The sequence below is a fragment of the Capricornis sumatraensis genome, chromosome 1, assembly GCF_032405125.1.
Source record: "Capricornis sumatraensis isolate serow.1 chromosome 1, serow.2, whole genome shotgun sequence".
Classification (NCBI taxonomy): domain Eukaryota; kingdom Metazoa; phylum Chordata; class Mammalia; order Artiodactyla; family Bovidae; genus Capricornis; species Capricornis sumatraensis.
In genome coordinates this window covers 222,301,354-222,309,294 of record NC_091069.1, presented here as the reverse complement: position 1 = coordinate 222,309,294, position 7,941 = coordinate 222,301,354, and positions in this window count along the sequence as shown.

Below are 7,941 nucleotides of genomic sequence, written 5' to 3'. Positions count from 1 at the left end.
AGTTGCACAAAATTGTGATTTAATACTTGTGTACAGTGGTGATCATTGATGATCACTGTGAAATGATCACCACAATAGTTTCAGTTTGGGTCTGTCACCTTGCAAAGTTAATGCAATATTATTGACAGTATTTCCCATGCTTCATTGTATTCCATAACTTATTTATTTTGTAACTGCAAGGGAAACAAAAGCAAAAATATACAAATGGAACTGCATCAAACTAAAATTCTGTATATTGAAGGAAACCATTGAATATAAGAGAATAGAAATAAAATATTTGATAAGGGATTAATATACAAAGTATATTGAGAACCCAGACAGCTCAATAACAAAAAAACACAAGCAATCTGATTTTAAAATGGGCAAAGAATCTGAATAGACCCTTTTAAGCATTTTATATTTAAGAAATTTTAAATTTCTTTCTTCCAAAACTATGTTCTTCTTCTTCTTTTTTTTTTTTTTAACAATAGGATCTTCTAGAAAAACACCTAGAAACAAATTAAGGGACACTCATGCTGCTTTATGTGGTTAGGAAACAAAAGGTTGCCCAAGCTTAAGGATGTCTTTTTTTCTTGTTGTCCAAACTTCCTTTGACAAACTTAGGGAAGACTTTCAAATCTTTATTTGTGCAATAACATGTTCTTAAAAACATTTTACTCCTTAGAAGGAAAGTTATGACCAACCTAGACAGCATATTAAAAAGCAGAGACATTACTTTGCCAACAAAGGTCCGTCTAGTCAAGGCTATGGTTTTTCCTGTGGTCATGTATGGATGTGAGAGTTGGACTATAAAGAAAGCTGAGTGCTGAAGGATTGATGCTTTTGAACTGTGGTGTTGGAGGAGTCTTGTGAGTCCCTTGGACTGCAAGGAGATCCAACCAGTCCATCCTAAAGGAGATCAGTCCTGGGTGTTCATTGGAAGGATGTTGAAGCTGAAACTCCAATATTTTGGCCACCTGATGTGAAGAGCTGACTCATTTGAAAAGATCCTGATGCTGGGAAAGATTGAGGGCAGGAGGAGAAGGGGATGACAGAGGATGAGATGGCTGGATGGCATCACCAACTTGATGGACATGAGTTTGAGTGAACTCCAGGAATTGGTGATGGACAGGGAGGCCTGGTGTGCTGCGGTTCATGGGGTTGCAAAGAGTCAGACACAACTGAGCAACTGAACTGAACTGAACTGAAAAACATTTGACTGATACCTTTATACCACTTCTCAATTTTGATCACTTATCAAGATTTTTGCCTCCTGATAGGTCTGTTAGACCTATTTAAGTAAGGGTGTTTCCACAGAGGCAAGTCAGTATAAAGTAGTTATTCTTAACATTAGAGAAGGGACTGTGTCAGAACTAGTTAAGAAATTGAAGTAAAAAAATCTTTATGGTCCTCCCCATCCCTACCCTCTTGCCTTCACCATTAAAATTTGATGCCCTACTCAAGAGATAACTTGAACTTCTCAGTTAAATATAATCCCCACTGTGAATCATCACTGATAATAGAATCCTATGTCCTTTAACTATGTTGAGGCTGAATGAGGATAGAAAACCACTGAAGTTAAAGAAAGAGAAGGAATTTTGTAGCCAAACATATTATGTAGTTTTATACCATGACTCTTATTAGGAGAGTCAAGCACTAGGAATCATGACTATTTAACAGACCTCTTGTTTACTACCTGGCCTTGACTAAAGTCCTTATTCCTCCTTGATGGTCACTTTCCTTATTAGCAAAAATAATACATAACTCAGAGTAGTTGTAAAAATTGAATGAGAAAACTGTTGTAAAGCCCAATACACAGAACATGGCACGCTGATATATATTCTTCAAGTGTTACTTTGATTTGTCTGGGTCTTAAAAAGTCATTTAATTATGACTACTACTCTTCCCAAGTGAATATACACATACAGAAAAGTTTTTAAAAGAGAAGCTTATTACAAGACAAGAAAACCAGCTAGTTTTCTGGGGGGAAAATGCCAAAGTCAAAGTTTTTAAGTACTAGAAAGGAAGGGAATAATGTTTCATGGAGGTAATGGTGAAGTGAAAGTGTTAGTCGCTCAGTCGTGTCCAGCTCTTTGTGATCCCATGGACTGTAACCCACCAGGCTCTTCTGTCCATAGGATTCTCCAGGCAAGATTACTGGAGTGGATTGACATTACCTTCTCCAGGGGATCTTTCCAACCCAAGAATCGAAACTGGGTCTCTGGCATTGCAGGCAGATTCTTTAGCATTTGAGCCATAATGGTAATTAATGATTAATTATAGTTACTTATAGCTTACAGGGTAGGACAAATGAGTCCACAGATCTTGGTTAAACATGTCTCATGTTCTTTGATCTGGAAAAAACTGCAGTTATGTTCAATAAGAATCTGACTTAGCAAGATTATTAAGGTCATGGTTCTTTCAGAGGATTAGCAGTACATTTGTGAAATGCAGCATTTAGCAAATAATATTGCAAGTTGAAAATTTTCATTTTGCATCACCCTTCCCCTGCAGGAATTCCTTTAGCAATGCAGAAGGATGTGCAATTTATAGACAGTAAATACACACACACACACATACACACATGTGCACACACTCATATGCTTATACATAAATTTCAACTGATAAAGATAATCCAATTAATCAGTAGCAAATAAAATACAATCAGCTACAGTTGTATATTAACTGAAATAGAACCTGATGTATGAAAGAATAAATAATTACATATCAGACTGAGAAATTTCCCAAAAAACTGGATTTACTACATCTCCTTCAGTGCTCTTTATTTTAAAAGAATTTCAGCTGAAGGTGTTACGTCCTCTATCTTACCAGCCTATCACCCTTTGTCAAACATGTGGCTTAATGCATGTGAATCATTACAATTTGCACATTATTGTCCAGTTCTTATGTTTATCTTGCTTTATAAAATATTCTGAAAACTTTTGAAGGCATTTCTTTAACCCAACTCCCCTCTTCAAAGGAGAGTGTTGACTTGAACATATCCCCCCCCCCCCCATAGATACAAGCTCTTTGGAACCAGAAAACAAGTATTTTTATCTTCATATTGTCAGCACCTACCACCATTTAGATCACATAGAAGACAGCTGTATTGATGTTGGCTGCTGCAATAAGATTTGGATGGGCTTGTTTGAAATTACCAGCACAGAAATGGAAAAGAAGACTGATCACGAGCAAGTCAAAGAATCAATAAGCAGTGTGTTAATTAATTATGTTTGAGGCCACACTTAGATTTCCCCCCTAGGATTTCTATATGAACTGTAGAAAAACAAAATCATCACAGGAAGCTTTCTATGAACAAAAAAATTGAATTATTTAATTTGCTAATTCTCATGAGTGTTTTGTTTTGCTTTATTTGAACTGTTTTTAAAATTAATTTATTTTAATTGGAAGTTAATTACTTTACAATATGGTGGTGGTTTTTCCCATACATCTACATGAATCAGTCATGGGGGCACATGTGTTCCACCACCCAAAACTCTCCTCCCACCTGCCTCTCTGCCCCATCCCTCTGGGTTGTTGCAGAGCACCAGCTTTGAATGCTCTGCTTCATGCATTGAACTTGCGCTGGTCATCTATTTGACATATGGTAATATACATATTTCAGTGTTAGTCTCTCATATTGTCTGACCTTCACCTTCTCCCACAGAGTCCAAAAATCTGTACTTTACATCTGTGTCTCTTTTGCTGTCTTGCATGTTGGGCCATTGTTAACATCTTTCTAAATTCCATATATATGTGTTAATATACTGTACTGATGTTTCTCTTTCTGGCTTCCTTTACTCTGTGATAATAGGCTCCAGTTTCATCCACCTCATTAGAACTGACTCAAATGTGTTCTTTTTTGTACCTGAGTAATATTCTATCATGTATATGCACTGCAACTTCCTTATTCATTCATCTGCCAATGGACATCTAGGTTGCTTCCATGTCCTAGCTATTGTAAACAGTGCTGTGATGAACATTGGGGTACACATGTCTCTTTCAGTTCTGGTTTCCGCAGTGTGTATGCCCTGCAGTGGGATTGCTGGGTTGTATGGCAGTTCTGGAGAAGACTCTTGAGAGTCACTTGGACTGCAAGGAGATCCAACCAGTCCATCCAAAAGGAGACCAGTCCTGAGTATTCACTGGAAGGACTGATGCTGAGGCTGAAACTCCAATACTTTGGCAACCTCATGCAAAGACTTGACTCGTTGGAAAAGACCCTGATGCTGGGAGGGATTGAGGGCAGGAGGAGAAGGGGATGACAGAGGATGAGATGGCTGGATGGCATCACCGACTCAATACACATGAGTTTGAGTGAACTCTGGGAGTTGGTGATGGACAGGGAGGCCTGTCCATCGAGTGCTGCATTCATGGGGTCGCAAAGAGTCAGACATGACTGAGTGACTGAACTGAATTGATGGCAGTTCTATTTCCAGTTTTTAAAGGAATCTCCATACTGGTCTCCACAGTGGTTGTACTAGTTTGCATTCCCACCAACAGTGTAGAGGGTTCCCTTTTCTCCACACCCTCTCTAGCATTTATTATTTGTAGACTTTTTGATGGCAGCCATTTTGATGGCAGCCATTCTAACCAGTGTGAGATGGTACCTCATTGTGGTTTTGATTTTCATTTCTCTGATAATGAGTGATGTTGAGCAATTTTTTATGTATTTATTAGCCATCTGTATGTTTTCTTTGGAGAAATGTCTGTTTAGTTCTTTGGCCCATTTTTTGATTGGGTCGTTTATTTTTCTGGAATTGAGCTACATGAGCTGCTTGCATATTTTTGAGATTAATTCTTTGTCAGTTTCTTCATTTGCTATTATTTTCTCCCATTCTGAAGGCTGCCTTTTTACCTTGTTTACAGTTTCCTTCATTGTGCAAAAACTTTTAAGTTTAATTAGGTCCTATTTGTTTATTTTTGTTTTTATTTCCATTACTCTGGGAAGTGGGTCATCGTGGTCTTGCTGTGATTTATGTCAGATAGTTTCTGCCTATGTTTTCCTCTAGAAGTTTTACAGTTTCTGGTCTTACATTTAGATCTTTAATCTATTTTGAGTTTATTTTTGTGTATGCTGTTAGAAAGTATTCTAGTTTCATTCTTTGACAAGTGGTTGACCAGTTTTCCCAGCACCACTTTATAACTATAATCTTTTGTCAAGGTAGGCAGTAGACAGACTTGATATGTTGTCAAGTAATTGTAGTGTTGGTTATACTTTAGGCTTGATGCCCCCTATATCAATATCCTCTCAGTTTTCCCAAAGTAAAGCTGTGTCCCAGATGAAACTGAGTATGGAAAGAGAAGCTAGTGTTAGTACCTTCCCAGTGCCAAGTTAGAAGAGACAGATATAGGTAGGTAAAGAGGGATGCAAGTTGTGAAAGTTCAAGAAATTGTTCACATAACATTAAACAGTGACATTACATGGACATAACTAGCTCCTATGGATTTCCACTTCTTATTAGTTTCCAGAGAGTCAAGGATAAAGACCTCAACGCCTGCAGATTTAGGTTAAAATAATAGCTTTGGAAATGATGGCTAAAATGATAAATGATGTGACCTTGGAAAAGAAAGTCTCTCATAGTATTAGTTCTTACATACCAGTGTTGATATGAGCACACAGTGGTATATTTAAAATGATATTAAGTCATATAGTACTTTAAGCTTAGCATGAAATTTACTTGCTTCTCAAGAAAATTCTTAATGGAGTTTGAGGACCTGAACCCTTGGATCACTTAGCAGTCCAAACTACCTGTATTTTGTGATGTTACCATTTTAAAAGATAGTTTCCAGGTCTTATGGATCGTAATTACTTCTCTCTGGGAGTGACACACATGACTTTCTTTTCAGTCCATTTGGCCAGCAATTCTTTCATAATTTCACTTCACTATAAGAGAAAAGATGTAAAAATCACAGAGGCACATGGATATTCAGTGAAGAGTAAACATCTCTGACATTGCTACTGGCTTTTAAAATTTTTGTTATTTTATTTACTTATTTGGCTGCATCCAGTCCTATCTGCAGCAAGTGGAATCTTCATTGCATCATATGAATTCTTTCATTGCAGCTCACAGACTACTTGTAGCACATGGGTTTAGTTGTCTCATGGCTTATGGGATCTTACTTCCTTAGCCAGGGATTGAACCTGTGTCACCTGCATTGCGAGGCAGATTTTTAACCACTAGACCACCCAAGGAAGACCTGCTACTTGCTTTTGTATGACCTACTTATTTGTTTATCTGCAATCTGAGATGAATTAAACACTGGGACAAGTGAGGTATTAATGTGTACTCCTGGAGGCAAGCCAGGACAAAGTGAAACCAGAGCAATCCACCATGAGTACACATTAATATGAAGGTGAAAAAGGAGAGTGAAAAGCTGGCTTAAAACTCAACATCCAAAAAACTACAAACATTGCATCTGGTCTTATCACTTCATGGCAAATAGATGGGGAAACAATGGAAACAGTGAGAGACTTTATTTTCTTGGGCTCCAAAATCACTGCAGATGGTGACTGCAGCCATGAAATCAAAAGACGCTTGCTCCTTGGAAGAAAAGCTATGACAAACCTAGACAGAATATTAAAGAGCAGAGACTTTACTTTGCCAACAAAGGTCCATCTAGTCAAAGCTATGGTTTTTCCAGTAGTCATGTATGGATATGAGAGTTGGAGTATAAAGAAAGCTGAGGGCCGAAGAATTGACGCTTTTGAACTGTGGTGTTGGAGAAGACTCTTGAGAGTCCCTTGGACTGCAAGGAGATCAAACCAGTCAATCATAAAGGAAATCAATCCTGAGTATTCACTGAAAGAACTGATGCTGAAGCTGAAGCTCCAATACTTTGGCCACTTGATGCAAAGAGCTGACTCATTAGAAAAGACCCTGATGCTGGGAAAGACTGAAGGCAGGAGGAGAAAGGGATAACAGAGGATGATATGGTTGGATGGCAGCACCAACTCAATGGACATAAGTTTGAGCAAGCTCTGGGAGATGGGGACAGACAGGGAATCCTGGCCTGCTGCAGTCCATGGGGTCACAAAGAGACAGACACAACTGAGTGACTGAACAACAACAATGATGTTAAAGTTTGTTTTAGTACATTGCCTGGGATAGAGTAAATTCTCAAAAACTGTTAGCTATCTCTATGATTTTATAATCAAGGGAAAAAAAACAAAGCCAGAACACAGACCTTTGTAAGAAGAACTTTCTCTGTGTTCTAATTTTGCTTGCTCAGTCATGTCCGACTCTTTGCAACCCCATGGACTGTAGCCTGCCAGGCTCTTCTATCCATGGAATTTTCCAAGCCAGAATATTGGAGTGGGTAGCTGTTCCCTTCTCCACAGGATCTTCCCAACCCAGGGATTGAACCCAGGTCTCTCATATTGCAGACTGATTCTTTACTGTCTGAACCACCAGCAAAGCTCCTAATTTTGCTAAAAGATCTCAAATCCAGGGGATTCCATGATGAATGAATACATGTAAACAGAAAACTGCAAAACTTGTATGAAGATTTAAAGTGCTGAAAATATTTTTCCTGTTTCCTTTCCTTTTTAAAAAAATCTGAATTGTGCCCTATACTGAAGTTGTTTGAATATAAGTTTTTATGTTGCATTGGAAAAAAATGTATAACTTTAACCTATTTAGCATTTTTCACTAATAATTTTATTTGTCTCAAGACAGTAAAAGTAATATAAGATACAAGTGACCATATCTATCATACTTCGTAAAAGCTCTCAATAGTTAAAACATATTTTTTCTCCCCCACTCTGAGATTTGTTATCTGAAGCATACACTGGGTTTCTTGTATTTCCTGTGGCCTTTTCTCTAACGGTTAAAGTACTCTGCAACTAGTGATTGAGGAACAAATGTTTGTTTACTGATTGCCTAGCAACATTATAAGGCTGTTGTACTTGACAGAACTTGCAGATAATATGAGTATGGGTTTCACAGAGTTCTTTGTATT